General features: G+C 43.8%; 4 non-coding genes across 4 annotated transcripts; all 4 read left to right on the top strand.

Annotated features, from left to right (window-relative positions):
- LOC138560736 (U6 spliceosomal RNA) lies at positions 1–107 on the top strand. Its single transcript, XR_011299202.1, has one exon. It is a non-coding gene; the product is annotated as a U6 spliceosomal RNA (small nuclear RNA).
- A 5,334-nt stretch (positions 108–5,441) lies between these two features.
- On the top strand, positions 5,442–5,548 carry LOC138560737 (U6 spliceosomal RNA). Its single transcript, XR_011299203.1, has one exon. It is a non-coding gene; the product is annotated as a U6 spliceosomal RNA (small nuclear RNA).
- Positions 5,549–10,915: 5,367 nt separating this feature from the next.
- On the top strand, positions 10,916–11,022 carry LOC138560738 (U6 spliceosomal RNA). The gene has a single exon (XR_011299204.1). It is a non-coding gene; the product is annotated as a U6 spliceosomal RNA (small nuclear RNA).
- A 5,322-nt stretch (positions 11,023–16,344) lies between these two features.
- On the top strand, positions 16,345–16,451 carry LOC138560740 (U6 spliceosomal RNA). Its single transcript, XR_011299206.1, has one exon. It is a non-coding gene; the product is annotated as a U6 spliceosomal RNA (small nuclear RNA).
- Positions 16,452–16,722: the final 271 nt, after the last annotated feature.

Consider the following 16,722-nt stretch of genomic DNA (forward strand, 5'->3'; position numbering starts at 1 on the left):
GCTTGCTTCTGCAACACATGTACTAATATTGGAATGATAATGGGAAATTTAAATCGGCCCCTGCTCTAAAGGATGACACGCACATTCGTAAAGCATTCACTATTTTTGGAACATGACTGGACAGAAACTTTCTTAATTTGCAAGTGTTGATTTTTTAATAGATCTTTCTTTATTGAAGATTGAAATTGTATGTTCATTCATATTACACGACAACACAATGCATTTTGCGCCAAATTCAACACTAATGCCTCAGGAGCCTTTTACTTGTGAGTCCTCTTGACTGAATGAACAGCCCCGTCCCCTTCAATTTCTTGACTTGTACTTTTACAAGTGGCACGCTTCTTTTGTTTTTTTTTATCCCATTCTACCAAACTCAGTATTATCACTTTCCCCCTTGTTGTGCACTCCAGCGTAAACTGCTTTAAGGTGCTATTTGCAAATATCGCTCTGAACTACAGCTTTACTTGCTTCTGGGCCTTAATCTTTAAATGGGGCTGAGCAGTGTACTCCGGGTTTGGCTGCTTTTAGTTGGTTGATTTCTTTTTTGATTTCTGTAACTTTCAAACAGTCCCATTGTGAAATACCATTGCCACAATGTGCTGCAGTGCATGAAAACTTAAAATTAATGGTAGGGAGAGGGAGAGGGGCTGGGGGGAAGAGAGAGTGCGGGAGGGTGGGAGGGAGCGAGGGAAGGAGACAGGGAGGAGAGAGAGAGAAAACAAAGAAAATATGGTATTTGGGGGCTATGTATTTGCATGGAAAAGATTTTAGCCTTTTAATCAAGTGGAAAGGGGCTCTGTGGTTGGTATCTCAGCCTGTTGATGCTTTGTTGAGTTGCTTGGAACATGCAAGGAAGGAGACCTGAAGCACTCCCGACCAGGTTGCATGTCTCCAAGTTACTGAAATCCAACAGACCTCCTCCCTGTGCCACAAACTTCTGGGCACTGAGCTCTGCAGTTGTTCCCCACAGGTCGCCAAGTGTCCCAGATTTACTTTCTCAGAGTTGCTAGTTACTGCTACCCCACCTCGACCACTATATTTTCCCCAGATACTTGCTACTGTGGAGTAAGCAGGGCTAAGAGAGAGGGAGAGGGGGTGTGCCTATGCAAATCATCTGCCAGTATGCTTCCTGGGAGGTCATTCCATCTCACCATCTGACACCTGGGCAGCGGCAGGTAATTTGGAGAACAGACATATTCGGACAGGCCACAGAGCAAAAGCTGGGCCGTTGATTGAGGATCCCTTTAGCCATGTCTCCCTAAGTTACTGAGGTCCAGAAAAATTCCACCCTCAGCTCTTATAGAGAGGTCCTTGGCCGATCGTGGCCGATCAGGGTCGGGGGTGGGGGGACTGCACACTGCCTCACCTTTTCACTGCTTTCTACAGCGGTAATGCTTTTGCAGAAGGGGCCTGTACAAGTGATTTTGTCTGCGCTGTGGGAAAGTGACATTTATCCACTGACATTAACCAAATTACTTGTGCTGTTCAACGCACATACATGCATAGAAATCATGTTATGTTTTTTGGGGAAGGTCTAGAGGGTCCTGCTGATGATTTATTAAGCTGTCTGCTACTCTTGCTTTTACATAGTCTTCCCTGCCCAGGCATGTTTAAGGCATACTGTATGTCCCTCCATTACAATGAAAACTCTGTTGAAAGCACAGAGGTACATAGGAGTGGATCTGTTAAGAACTGAAACAAAAAGCCTGGAAAAATGTCGAAACGCGTAGGATTTGGACTTACAATTAAATGACTCACATTCAGATGTGCTATCCCTTGCCCCCCTGACCCCCTTTCCTTTTGTGTAATCCTTTTGTTCTCAGTAGGGTTTTCCAAAGTGGCTTTCAAATAAAAGATCATAGACCTGCATTTTGTGGCACACATGCCTCATATCCCGTTGCTCTTGATAAACTCACATCATCTCCCACCAATACAAGCTGTAAAAGATTTTCAGGGCTTAGCCAAGCAAACTAGACGCGGGTCGAAGGTTGAGCAATCCTTTAATCAGCAGCAAAGTTAACATTGAAATAAGCCTCAGAATCTCTTAAAGGATGGTCCAACATCTGTTGCTGGCAGTGCGCAATGGGGCAGCCTGGGTGCTGACACCTTAAGCCATCTCCTATTCTTGCCTTGTCCTTGATCCAGCCATGGGCCCACATGCACTCAGAGGTACAGAGTGTTTCTCATGTCTCTGGGTCTGCTGTGATGCTCTCACTCTTGCATCACCCAGCCATCGTGATGGGGAGAGGGGTGTCGATTTGCAAGCACCGTTGAGCATGAATCTTTTTATCTTTAAATATAATTGGCATTAAACCAAACCCTTTAGGACCAGATCAATAAAGCAGCAAAGAATGCTGATGTATTGCTGTTTGCCGCTTAATTCCATACCATCCGACATCTAAATGGTGTTTGGTCAAACGTTTGCCATATCAAATGTCCTTATGTTAAAGAGCAGAAAGTCCAGAGGTCCTAATCAATGGTTTGGTTGGCTCTCCCTTTGCGCTTGCCTTAAGGCGTCAGCCCGATTGCGCCCTGCAAGCAACCAGTGTTGGCCCATCCTTTAAGAGATTCTGAAGCTGATTTCAATGTTATTTTTGCTGCTGATTTAAGGATTGCTCAACCTTCGGCCCACGTCTAATTTCCTTGGCTATGCCCTTGACATCTTTTACAGCTTGTATTGGTGGGAGATGATGTGAGTTTATCAAGAGCAACGGGATATGAGGCATGTGGGCCATAAAAAACATGTCTAGGATCTTTTTTTATAAGAAAGTCTCTTTAAGTAGGGAACTTTGGACAACACTGCTGAGAGCAAAAGGATTACACAAAAGGTAAGCGGGTCAGTGGGTCAAGGGATAGCACATCTGACTGTGAGTCCGTTTATTGTAAGTCCAAATCCTACCTGTTTCAACATTTTTCCAGGCTTTTTGTTTCATTTCTTAACAGATCCATTCCTATGTACCTCAGCAAAACATGTACTAATATTGGAATGAAAATGGGAAAATAGAATTGGCCCCTGCTTCAAAGGATGACACGCACATTCGTAAAGCATTCACTATTTTTGGCACACGACAGGACAGAAACTTTCTTAATCTGCAAGTATTTATTTTTTAATACATCTTTTTTTAATGAAGATTGAAATTGTATTTTCATACATAATACACGACAACACAATACATTTTGGGCCAAATTCAACACTAATGCCTCGGGAGACTTTTACTTGTGAGTCCTATTGACTGAATGAACAGCCCCATCTCCTTCAATTTCTTGACTTGTACTTTTAGAAGTGGCACGCTGCTTTTGTTTTTTATCCCATTCTACCAAACTGAGTATTATCACTTTTCCTCTTGTTGTGCACTCCAGCGTCAACTGCTTTAAGGAGCTATTTGCAAACATCGCTCTGAACTACAGCTTTACTTGCTTCTAGGCCTTAATCTTTAATTGTGGCTTAGCAGTGTACTCCGGATTTGGCTGCTTTTAGTTGGTTAATTCTTTTTTTATTTCTGTAACTTTCAAACAGTCCCATTGTGAAATACCATTGTCACAATGTGCTGCAGTGCAGGAAAACTTAAAATGAATGGTAGGGAGGGGGGGGTTATGGGGGAGGGAGGGAGGAGAGAGAGACAGAGAGAGAGAAAACAAAGAAAATATGGTTTTCGGTGGCTATGTGTTTGCATGGAAAAGATTTTAGGCTTTTAATCATGTGGAAAGGGGCTCTGTGGCTGGCATGGCAGCCTGTTGATGCTTTGTTGAGTTGCTTGGAACATGCAAGGAAGGAGACCTGAAGCACTCCCGACCAGGTTGCATGTCTCCAAGTTACTGAAATCCCACAGACCTTCTCCCCGTGCCACAAAGTTCTGGGAGATGAGCTCTGCAGTTGTTCCCCACAAGTCGCCAAGCTCCCCAGATTTACTTTCTCAGAGTTGCTAGTTACTGCTACCCTACCTCGACCACTATATTTTGCCCAGATACTTGCTACTGTGGAGTAAGCAGGGGTAAGAAAGAGAGCGAGGGGGTTTGCCTATGCAAATCATCTGCCAGGATCCTACCTGGGAGGTCATTCCATCTCACCAGCTGACACCTGGGCAGCGGCAGGTAATTTGGAGAACAGATATATACGGACAGGCCACAAAGCAAAGGCTGAGCTGTTGATTGAGGATCCCTTTTGCCATGTCTCCCCAAGTTACAGAGGTCCAGAAAATTCCACCCTCAGCTCTCATAGAGAGGTCCTTGGCCGATCGTGGCCGATCAGAGGAGGGAAGTGTCGGAGGTGACTGCACACTGCCTCACCTTCACTGCTTTCTACAGTGGTAATGCTTTTGCAGAAGGGGCCTGTACAAGTGATTTTGTTCTGCGCTGTGGGAAAGTGACATTTATCCACTGACATTAACCAAACTACTTGCGCTGTTCAACGCACATGCATGCAGAGAAATAATGTTATGTTTTTTGGGGAAGATCTAGAGGGTCCTGCTGATGATTCTTTTAAGCTGTCTGCTACTCTTGCTTTTACATAGAGTCTTCCCTGCCCAGGAATGTTTAAGGTATACTGTATGTCCCTCCCTTACAATGAAAACTCTGTTGAAAGCACAGAGGTACATAGGAATGGATCTGTTAAGAAATGAGACAAAAAGCCTGGAAAATGTAGAAACAGGTAGTATTTGGACTTAGCACATTTGACTGTGAGTTAGTTTATTGTATCAGTTGACCCACTGACCCCCTTACCTTTTGTGTAATACTTTTGCTCTCAGTGGGGTTGCCCAAAGTTCCCTTCTTAAAGCGGCTTTCTTATAAAAAAATCCTAGACCTGCTTTTTGTGGCACACATGCCTCATATCCCGTTGCAGTTGATAAAGTCACATCATCTCCCACCAGTACAAGCTGTAAAAGATTTCCAGGGCTTATCCAAGCAAACTAGACGTGGGTCGAAGGTTGAGCAATCCTTAAATCAGCAGCAAAGTTAAAATTGAAATCAGCCTCAGAATCCTTTATAGGATGGTCCAACATCTGTTGCTTACAGGGCTCAATCGGACAGCCTCTGGTGCTGACTCCTTAAGCCACCTCCTGTTTTTGCCTTGTCCTTGATACAGCCATGGGCCCACATACACTCAGAGGTACCGAGTTTTTCTCATGTCTATTGGGTCTATTGTGATGCTCTCAGGCTTGTATGACCCAGCCATTGTGATGGGGAGGGGGTTTTCATTTTGCAAGCACCCTGGACCATTAATCTTTATATCTTTAAATATAATTGGCATTAAACTAAAACCCTTTAGGGCCAGATCAATACAGCAGCAAAGAATGCTTATTCGTTGTTGTTTGCCTCTTCATTTCATACCACCCGATATCTAAATGGTGTTTGGACTTTCTGCCCTCTGAAATAAGGACATTTGGTATGGCAAACCTTTGACCAGAGGTCCTAATCAATGGTTTGATTGACTCTCCCTTTGCGCTTGCTTCTGCAACACATGTACTAATATTGGAATGATAATGGGAAATTTAAATCGGCCCCTGCTCTAAAGGATGACACGCACATTCGTAAAGCATTCACTATTTTTGGAACATGACTGGACAGAAACTTTCTTAATTTGCAAGTGTTGATTTTTTAATAGATCTTTCTTTATTGAAGATTGAAATTGTATGTTCATTCATATTACACGACAACACAATGCATTTTGCGCCAAATTCAACACTAATGCCTCAGGAGCCTTTTACTTGTGAGTCCTCTTGACTGAATGAACAGCCCCGTCCCCTTCAATTTCTTGACTTGTACTTTTACAAGTGGCACGCTTCTTTTGTTTTTTTTTATCCCATTCTACCAAACTCAGTATTATCACTTTCCCCCTTGTTGTGCACTCCAGCGTAAACTGCTTTAAGGTGCTATTTGCAAATATCGCTCTGAACTACAGCTTTACTTGCTTCTGGGCCTTAATCTTTAAATGGGGCTGAGCAGTGTACTCCGGGTTTGGCTGCTTTTAGTTGGTTGATTTCTTTTTTGATTTCTGTAACTTTCAAACAGTCCCATTGTGAAATACCATTGCCACAATGTGCTGCAGTGCATGAAAACTTAAAATTAATGGTAGGGAGAGGGAGAGGGGCTGGGGGGAAGAGAGAGTGCGGGAGGGTGGGAGGGAGCGAGGGAAGGAGACAGGGAGGAGAGAGAGAGAAAACAAAGAAAATATGGTATTTGGGGGCTATGTATTTGCATGGAAAAGATTTTAGCCTTTTAATCAAGTGGAAAGGGGCTCTGTGGTTGGTATCTCAGCCTGTTGATGCTTTGTTGAGTTGCTTGGAACATGCAAGGAAGGAGACCTGAAGCACTCCCGACCAGGTTGCATGTCTCCAAGTTACTGAAATCCAACAGACCTCCTCCCTGTGCCACAAACTTCTGGGCACTGAGCTCTGCAGTTGTTCCCCACAGGTCGCCAAGTGTCCCAGATTTACTTTCTCAGAGTTGCTAGTTACTGCTACCCCACCTCGACCACTATATTTTCCCCAGATACTTGCTACTGTGGAGTAAGCAGGGCTAAGAGAGAGGGAGAGGGGGTGTGCCTATGCAAATCATCTGCCAGTATGCTTCCTGGGAGGTCATTCCATCTCACCATCTGACACCTGGGCAGCGGCAGGTAATTTGGAGAACAGACATATTCGGACAGGCCACAGAGCAAAAGCTGGGCCGTTGATTGAGGATCCCTTTAGCCATGTCTCCCTAAGTTACTGAGGTCCAGAAAAATTCCACCCTCAGCTCTTATAGAGAGGTCCTTGGCCGATCGTGGCCGATCAGGGTCGGGGGTGGGGGGACTGCACACTGCCTCACCTTTTCACTGCTTTCTACAGCGGTAATGCTTTTGCAGAAGGGGCCTGTACAAGTGATTTTGTCTGCGCTGTGGGAAAGTGACATTTATCCACTGACATTAACCAAATTACTTGTGCTGTTCAACGCACATACATGCATAGAAATCATGTTATGTTTTTTGGGGAAGGTCTAGAGGGTCCTGCTGATGATTTATTAAGCTGTCTGCTACTCTTGCTTTTACATAGTCTTCCCTGCCCAGGCATGTTTAAGGCATACTGTATGTCCCTCCATTACAATGAAAACTCTGTTGAAAGCACAGAGGTACATAGGAGTGGATCTGTTAAGAACTGAAACAAAAAGCCTGGAAAAATGTCGAAACGCGTAGGATTTGGACTTACAATTAAATGACTCACATTCAGATGTGCTATCCCTTGCCCCCCTGACCCCCTTTCCTTTTGTGTAATCCTTTTGTTCTCAGTAGGGTTTTCCAAAGTGGCTTTCAAATAAAAGATCATAGACCTGCATTTTGTGGCACACATGCCTCATATCCCGTTGCTCTTGATAAACTCACATCATCTCCCACCAATACAAGCTGTAAAAGATTTTCAGGGCTTAGCCAAGCAAACTAGACGCGGGTCGAAGGTTGAGCAATCCTTTAATCAGCAGCAAAGTTAACATTGAAATAAGCCTCAGAATCTCTTAAAGGATGGTCCAACATCTGTTGCTGGCAGTGCGCAATGGGGCAGCCTGGGTGCTGACACCTTAAGCCATCTCCTATTCTTGCCTTGTCCTTGATCCAGCCATGGGCCCACATGCACTCAGAGGTACAGAGTGTTTCTCATGTCTCTGGGTCTGCTGTGATGCTCTCACTCTTGCATCACCCAGCCATCGTGATGGGGAGAGGGGTGTCGATTTGCAAGCACCGTTGAGCATGAATCTTTTTATCTTTAAATATAATTGGCATTAAACCAAACCCTTTAGGACCAGATCAATAAAGCAGCAAAGAATGCTGATGTATTGCTGTTTGCCGCTTAATTCCATACCATCCGACATCTAAATGGTGTTTGGTCAAACGTTTGCCATATCAAATGTCCTTATGTTAAAGAGCAGAAAGTCCAGAGGTCCTAATCAATGGTTTGGTTGGCTCTCCCTTTGCGCTTGCCTTAAGGCGTCAGCCCGATTGCGCCCTGCAAGCAACCAGTGTTGGCCCATCCTTTAAGAGATTCTGAAGCTGATTTCAATGTTATTTTTGCTGCTGATTTAAGGATTGCTCAACCTTCGGCCCACGTCTAATTTCCTTGGCTATGCCCTTGACATCTTTTACAGCTTGTATTGGTGGGAGATGATGTGAGTTTATCAAGAGCAACGGGATATGAGGCATGTGGGCCATAAAAAACATGTCTAGGATCTTTTTTTATAAGAAAGTCTCTTTAAGTAGGGAACTTTGGACAACACTGCTGAGAGCAAAAGGATTACACAAAAGGTAAGCGGGTCAGTGGGTCAAGGGATAGCACATCTGACTGTGAGTCCGTTTATTGTAAGTCCAAATCCTACCTGTTTCAACATTTTTCCAGGCTTTTTGTTTCATTTCTTAACAGATCCATTCCTATGTACCTCAGCAAAACATGTACTAATATTGGAATGAAAATGGGAAAATAGAATTGGCCCCTGCTTCAAAGGATGACACGCACATTCGTAAAGCATTCACTATTTTTGGCACACGACAGGACAGAAACTTTCTTAATCTGCAAGTATTTATTTTTTAATACATCTTTTTTTAATGAAGATTGAAATTGTATTTTCATACATAATACACGACAACACAATACATTTTGGGCCAAATTCAACACTAATGCCTCGGGAGACTTTTACTTGTGAGTCCTATTGACTGAATGAACAGCCCCATCTCCTTCAATTTCTTGACTTGTACTTTTAGAAGTGGCACGCTGCTTTTGTTTTTTATCCCATTCTACCAAACTGAGTATTATCACTTTTCCTCTTGTTGTGCACTCCAGCGTCAACTGCTTTAAGGAGCTATTTGCAAACATCGCTCTGAACTACAGCTTTACTTGCTTCTAGGCCTTAATCTTTAATTGTGGCTTAGCAGTGTACTCCGGATTTGGCTGCTTTTAGTTGGTTAATTCTTTTTTTATTTCTGTAACTTTCAAACAGTCCGATTGTGAAATACCATTGTCACAATGTGCTGCAGTGCAGGAAAACTTAAAATGAATGGTAGGGAGAGGAAGAGGGAGGGGGGGGTTATGGGGGATGGGAAGGAGGGAGGGAGGGAGGGAGGAGAGAGAGACAGAGAGAGAGAAAACAAAGAAAATATGGTTTTCGGTGGCTATGTGTTTGCATGGAAAAGATTTTAGGCTTTTAATCATGTGGAAAGGGGCTCTGTGGCTGGCATGGCAGCCTGTTGATGCTTTGTTGAGTTGCTTGGAACATGCAAGGAAGGAGACCTGAAGCACTCCCGACCAGGTTGCATGTCTCCAAGTTACTGAAATCCCACAGACCTTCTCCCCGTGCCACAAAGTTCTGGGAGATGAGCTCTGCAGTTGTTCCCCACAAGTCGCCAAGCTCCCCAGATTTACTTTCTCAGAGTTGCTAGTTACTGCTACCCTACCTCGACCACTATATTTTGCCCAGATACTTGCTACTGTGGAGTAAGCAGGGGTAAGAAAGAGAGCGAGGGGGTTTGCCTATGCAAATCATCTGCCAGGATCCTACCTGGGAGGTCATTCCATCTCACCAGCTGACACCTGGGCAGCGGCAGGTAATTTGGAGAACAGATATATACGGACAGGCCACAAAGCAAAGGCTGAGCTGTTGATTGAGGATCCCTTTTGCCATGTCTCCCCAAGTTACAGAGGTCCAGAAAATTCCACCCTCAGCTCTCATAGAGAGGTCCTTGGCCGATCGTGGCCGATCAGAGGAGGGAAGTGTCGGAGGTGACTGCACACTGCCTCACCTTCACTGCTTTCTACAGTGGTAATGCTTTTGCAGAAGGGGCCTGTACAAGTGATTTTGTTCTGCGCTGTGGGAAAGTGACATTTATCCACTGACATTAACCAAACTACTTGCGCTGTTCAACGCACATGCATGCAGAGAAATAATGTTATGTTTTTTGGGGAAGATCTAGAGGGTCCTGCTGATGATTCTTTTAAGCTGTCTGCTACTCTTGCTTTTACATAGAGTCTTCCCTGCCCAGGAATGTTTAAGGTATACTGTATGTCCCTCCCTTACAATGAAAACTCTGTTGAAAGCACAGAGGTACATAGGAATGGATCTGTTAAGAAATGAGACAAAAAGCCTGGAAAATGTAGAAACAGGTAGTATTTGGACTTAGCACATTTGACTGTGAGTTAGTTTATTGTATCAGTTGACCCACTGACCCCCTTACCTTTTGTGTAATACTTTTGCTCTCAGTGGGGTTGCCCAAAGTTCCCTTCTTAAAGCGGCTTTCTTATAAAAAAATCCTAGACCTGCTTTTTGTGGCACACATGCCTCATATCCCGTTGCAGTTGATAAAGTCACATCATCTCCCACCAGTACAAGCTGTAAAAGATTTCCAGGGCTTATCCAAGCAAACTAGACGTGGGTCGAAGGTTGAGCAATCCTTAATTAAATCAGCAGCAAAGTTAAAATTGAAATCAGCCTCAGAATCCTTTATAGGATGGTCCAACATCTGTTGCTTACAGGGCTCAATCGGACAGCCTCTGGTGCTGACTCCTTAAGCCACCTCCTGTTTTTGCCTTGTCCTTGATACAGCCATGGGCCCACATACACTCAGAGGTACCGAGTTTTTCTCATGTCTATTGGGTCTATTGTGATGCTCTCAGGCTTGTATGACCCAGCCATTGTGATGGGGAGGGGGTTTTCATTTTGCAAGCACCCTGGACCATTAATCTTTATATCTTTAAATATAATTGGCATTAAACTAAAACCCTTTAGGGCCAGATCAATACAGCAGCAAAGAATGCTTATTCGTTGTTGTTTGCCTCTTCATTTCATACCACCCGATATCTAAATGGTGTTTGGACTTTCTGCCCTCTGAAATAAGGACATTTGGTATGGCAAACCTTTGACCAGAGGTCCTAATCAATGGTTTGATTGACTCTCCCTTTGCGCTTGCTTCTGCAACACATGTACTAATATTGGAATGATAATGGGAAATTTAAATCGGCCCCTGCTCTAAAGGATGACACGCACATTCGTAAAGCATTCACTATTTTTGGAACATGACTGGACAGAAACTTTCTTAATTTGCAAGTGTTGATTTTTTAATAGATCTTTCTTTATTGAAGATTGAAATTGTATGTTCATTCATATTACACGACAACACAATGCATTTTGCGCCAAATTCAACACTAATGCCTCAGGAGCCTTTTACTTGTGAGTCCTCTTGACTGAATGAACAGCCCCGTCCCCTTCAATTTCTTGACTTGTACTTTTACAAGTGGCACGCTTCTTTTGTTTTTTTTTATCCCATTCTACCAAACTCAGTATTATCACTTTCCCCCTTGTTGTGCACTCCAGCGTAAACTGCTTTAAGGTGCTATTTGCAAATATCGCTCTGAACTACAGCTTTACTTGCTTCTGGGCCTTAATCTTTAAATGGGGCTGAGCAGTGTACTCCGGGTTTGGCTGCTTTTAGTTGGTTGATTTCTTTTTTGATTTCTGTAACTTTCAAACAGTCCCATTGTGAAATACCATTGCCACAATGTGCTGCAGTGCATGAAAACTTAAAATTAATGGTAGGGAGAGGGAGAGGGGCTGGGGGGAAGAGAGAGTGCGGGAGGGTGGGAGGGAGACAGGGAGGAGAGAGAGAGAAAACAAAGAAAATATGGTATTTGGGGGCTATGTATTTGCATGGAAAAGATTTTAGCCTTTTAATCAAGTGGAAAGGGGCTCTGTGGTTGGTATCTCAGCCTGTTGATGCTTTGTTGAGTTGCTTGGAACATGCAAGGAAGGAGACCTGAAGCACTCCCGACCAGGTTGCATGTCTCCAAGTTACTGAAATCCAACAGACCTCCTCCCTGTGCCACAAACTTCTGGGCACTGAGCTCTGCAGTTGTTCCCCACAGGTCGCCAAGTGTCCCAGATTTACTTTCTCAGAGTTGCTAGTTACTGCTACCCCACCTCGACCACTATATTTTCCCCAGATACTTGCTACTGTGGAGTAAGCAGGGCTAAGAGAGAGGGAGAGGGGGTGTGCCTATGCAAATCATCTGCCAGTATGCTTCCTGGGAGGTCATTCCATCTCACCATCTGACACCTGGGCAGCGGCAGGTAATTTGGAGAACAGACATATTCGGACAGGCCACAGAGCAAAAGCTGGGCCGTTGATTGAGGATCCCTTTAGCCATGTCTCCCTAAGTTACTGAGGTCCAGAAAAATTCCACCCTCAGCTCTTATAGAGAGGTCCTTGGCCGATCGTGGCCGATCAGGGTCGGGGGTGGGGGGACTGCACACTGCCTCACCTTTTCACTGCTTTCTACAGCGGTAATGCTTTTGCAGAAGGGGCCTGTACAAGTGATTTTGTCTGCGCTGTGGGAAAGTGACATTTATCCACTGACATTAACCAAATTACTTGTGCTGTTCAACGCACATACATGCATAGAAATCATGTTATGTTTTTTGGGGAAGGTCTAGAGGGTCCTGCTGATGATTTATTAAGCTGTCTGCTACTCTTGCTTTTACATAGTCTTCCCTGCCCAGGCATGTTTAAGGCATACTGTATGTCCCTCCATTACAATGAAAACTCTGTTGAAAGCACAGAGGTACATAGGAGTGGATCTGTTAAGAACTGAAACAAAAAGCCTGGAAAAATGTCGAAACGCGTAGGATTTGGACTTACAATTAAATGACTCACATTCAGATGTGCTATCCCTTGCCCCCCTGACCCCCTTTCCTTTTGTGTAATCCTTTTGTTCTCAGTAGGGTTTTCCAAAGTGGCTTTCAAATAAAAGATCATAGACCTGCATTTTGTGGCACACATGCCTCATATCCCGTTGCTCTTGATAAACTCACATCATCTCCCACCAATACAAGCTGTAAAAGATTTTCAGGGCTTAGCCAAGCAAACTAGACGCGGGTCGAAGGTTGAGCAATCCTTTAATCAGCAGCAAAGTTAACATTGAAATAAGCCTCAGAATCTCTTAAAGGATGGTCCAACATCTGTTGCTGGCAGTGCGCAATGGGGCAGCCTGGGTGCTGACACCTTAAGCCATCTCCTATTCTTGCCTTGTCCTTGATCCAGCCATGGGCCCACATGCACTCAGAGGTACAGAGTGTTTCTCATGTCTCTGGGTCTGCTGTGATGCTCTCACTCTTGCATCACCCAGCCATCGTGATGGGGAGAGGGGTGTCGATTTGCAAGCACCGTTGAGCATGAATCTTTTTATCTTTAAATATAATTGGCATTAAACCAAACCCTTTAGGACCAGATCAATAAAGCAGCAAAGAATGCTGATGTATTGCTGTTTGCCGCTTAATTCCATACCATCCGACATCTAAATGGTGTTTGGTCAAACGTTTGCCATATCAAATGTCCTTATGTTAAAGAGCAGAAAGTCCAGAGGTCCTAATCAATGGTTTGGTTGGCTCTCCCTTTGCGCTTGCCTTAAGGCGTCAGCCCGATTGCGCCCTGCAAGCAACCAGTGTTGGCCCATCCTTTAAGAGATTCTGAAGCTGATTTCAATGTTATTTTTGCTGCTGATTTAAGGATTGCTCAACCTTCGGCCCACGTCTAATTTCCTTGGCTATGCCCTTGACATCTTTTACAGCTTGTATTGGTGGGAGATGATGTGAGTTTATCAAGAGCAACGGGATATGAGGCATGTGGGCCATAAAAAACATGTCTAGGATCTTTTTTTATAAGAAAGTCTCTTTAAGTAGGGAACTTTGGACAACACTGCTGAGAGCAAAAGGATTACACAAAAGGTAAGCGGGTCAGTGGGTCAAGGGATAGCACATCTGACTGTGAGTCCGTTTATTGTAAGTCCAAATCCTACCTGTTTCAACATTTTTCCAGGCTTTTTGTTTCATTTCTTAACAGATCCATTCCTATGTACCTCAGCAAAACATGTACTAATATTGGAATGAAAATGGGAAAATAGAATTGGCCCCTGCTTCAAAGGATGACACGCACATTCGTAAAGCATTCACTATTTTTGGCACACGACAGGACAGAAACTTTCTTAATCTGCAAGTATTTATTTTTTAATACATCTTTTTTTAATGAAGATTGAAATTGTATTTTCATACATAATACACGACAACACAATACATTTTGGGCCAAATTCAACACTAATGCCTCGGGAGACTTTTACTTGTGAGTCCTATTGACTGAATGAACAGCCCCATCTCCTTCAATTTCTTGACTTGTACTTTTAGAAGTGGCACGCTGCTTTTGTTTTTTATCCCATTCTACCAAACTGAGTATTATCACTTTTCCTCTTGTTGTGCACTCCAGCGTCAACTGCTTTAAGGAGCTATTTGCAAACATCGCTCTGAACTACAGCTTTACTTGCTTCTAGGCCTTAATCTTTAATTGTGGCTTAGCAGTGTACTCCGGATTTGGCTGCTTTTAGTTGGTTAATTCTTTTTTTATTTCTGTAACTTTCAAACAGTCCCATTGTGAAATACCATTGTCACAATGTGCTGCAGTGCAGGAAAACTTAAAATGAATGGTAGGGAGGGGGGGGTTATGGGGGAGGGAGGGAGGAGAGAGAGACAGAGAGAGAGAAAACAAAGAAAATATGGTTTTCGGTGGCTATGTGTTTGCATGGAAAAGATTTTAGGCTTTTAATCATGTGGAAAGGGGCTCTGTGGCTGGCATGGCAGCCTGTTGATGCTTTGTTGAGTTGCTTGGAACATGCAAGGAAGGAGACCTGAAGCACTCCCGACCAGGTTGCATGTCTCCAAGTTACTGAAATCCCACAGACCTTCTCCCCGTGCCACAAAGTTCTGGGAGATGAGCTCTGCAGTTGTTCCCCACAAGTCGCCAAGCTCCCCAGATTTACTTTCTCAGAGTTGCTAGTTACTGCTACCCTACCTCGACCACTATATTTTGCCCAGATACTTGCTACTGTGGAGTAAGCAGGGGTAAGAAAGAGAGCGAGGGGGTTTGCCTATGCAAATCATCTGCCAGGATCCTACCTGGGAGGTCATTCCATCTCACCAGCTGACACCTGGGCAGCGGCAGGTAATTTGGAGAACAGATATATACGGACAGGCCACAAAGCAAAGGCTGAGCTGTTGATTGAGGATCCCTTTTGCCATGTCTCCCCAAGTTACAGAGGTCCAGAAAATTCCACCCTCAGCTCTCATAGAGAGGTCCTTGGCCGATCGTGGCCGATCAGAGGAGGGAAGTGTCGGAGGTGACTGCACACTGCCTCACCTTCACTGCTTTCTACAGTGGTAATGCTTTTGCAGAAGGGGCCTGTACAAGTGATTTTGTTCTGCGCTGTGGGAAAGTGACATTTATCCACTGACATTAACCAAACTACTTGCGCTGTTCAACGCACATGCATGCAGAGAAATAATGTTATGTTTTTTGGGGAAGATCTAGAGGGTCCTGCTGATGATTCTTTTAAGCTGTCTGCTACTCTTGCTTTTACATAGAGTCTTCCCTGCCCAGGAATGTTTAAGGTATACTGTATGTCCCTCCCTTACAATGAAAACTCTGTTGAAAGCACAGAGGTACATAGGAATGGATCTGTTAAGAAATGAGACAAAAAGCCTGGAAAATGTAGAAACAGGTAGTATTTGGACTTAGCACATTTGACTGTGAGTTAGTTTATTGTATCAGTTGACCCACTGACCCCCTTACCTTTTGTGTAATACTTTTGCTCTCAGTGGGGTTGCCCAAAGTTCCCTTCTTAAAGCGGCTTTCTTATAAAAAAATCCTAGACCTGCTTTTTGTGGCACACATGCCTCATATCCCGTTGCAGTTGATAAAGTCACATCATCTCCCACCAGTACAAGCTGTAAAAGATTTCCAGGGCTTATCCAAGCAAACTAGACGTGGGTCGAAGGTTGAGCAATCCTTAAATCAGCAGCAAAGTTAAAATTGAAATCAGCCTCAGAATCCTTTATAGGATGGTCCAACATCTGTTGCTTACAGGGCTCAATCGGACAGCCTCTGGTGCTGACTCCTTAAGCCACCTCCTGTTTTTGCCTTGTCCTTGATACAGCCATGGGCCCACATACACTCAGAGGTACCGAGTTTTTCTCATGTCTATTGGGTCTATTGTGATGCTCTCAGGCTTGTATGACCCAGCCATTGTGATGGGGAGGGGGTTTTCATTTTGCAAGCACCCTGGACCATTAATCTTTATATCTTTAAATATAATTGGCATTAAACTAAAACCCTTTAGGGCCAGATCAATACAGCAGCAAAGAATGCTTATTCGTTGTTGTTTGCCTCTTCATTTCATACCACCCGATATCTAAATGGTGTTTGGACTTTCTGCCCTCTGAAATAAGGACATTTGGTATGGCAAACCTTTGACCAGAGGTCCTAATCAATGGTTTGATTGACTCTCCCTTTGCGCTTGCTTCTGCAACACATGTACTAATATTGGAATGATAATGGGAAATTTAAATCGGCCCCTGCTCTAAAGGATGACACGCACATTCGTAAAGCATTCACTATTTTTGGAACATGACTGGACAGAAACTTTCTTAATTTGCAAGTGTTGATTTTTTAATAGATCTTTCTTTATTGAAGATTGAAATTGTATGTTCATTCATATTACACGACAACACAATGCATTTTGCGCCAAATTCAACACTAATGCCTCAGGAGCCTTTTACTTGTGAGTCCTCTTGACTGAATGAACAGCCCCGTCCCCTTCAATTTCTTGACTTGTACTTTTACAAGTGGCACGCTTCTTTTGTTTTTTTTTATCCCATTCTACCAAACTCAGT

Source organism: Ambystoma mexicanum, unplaced genomic scaffold, assembly GCF_040938575.1.
Source record: "Ambystoma mexicanum isolate Mex_15411 unplaced genomic scaffold, UKY_AmexF1_1 Mex_scaf48, whole genome shotgun sequence".
Taxonomy (NCBI): Eukaryota; Metazoa; Chordata; class Amphibia; order Caudata; family Ambystomatidae; genus Ambystoma; species Ambystoma mexicanum.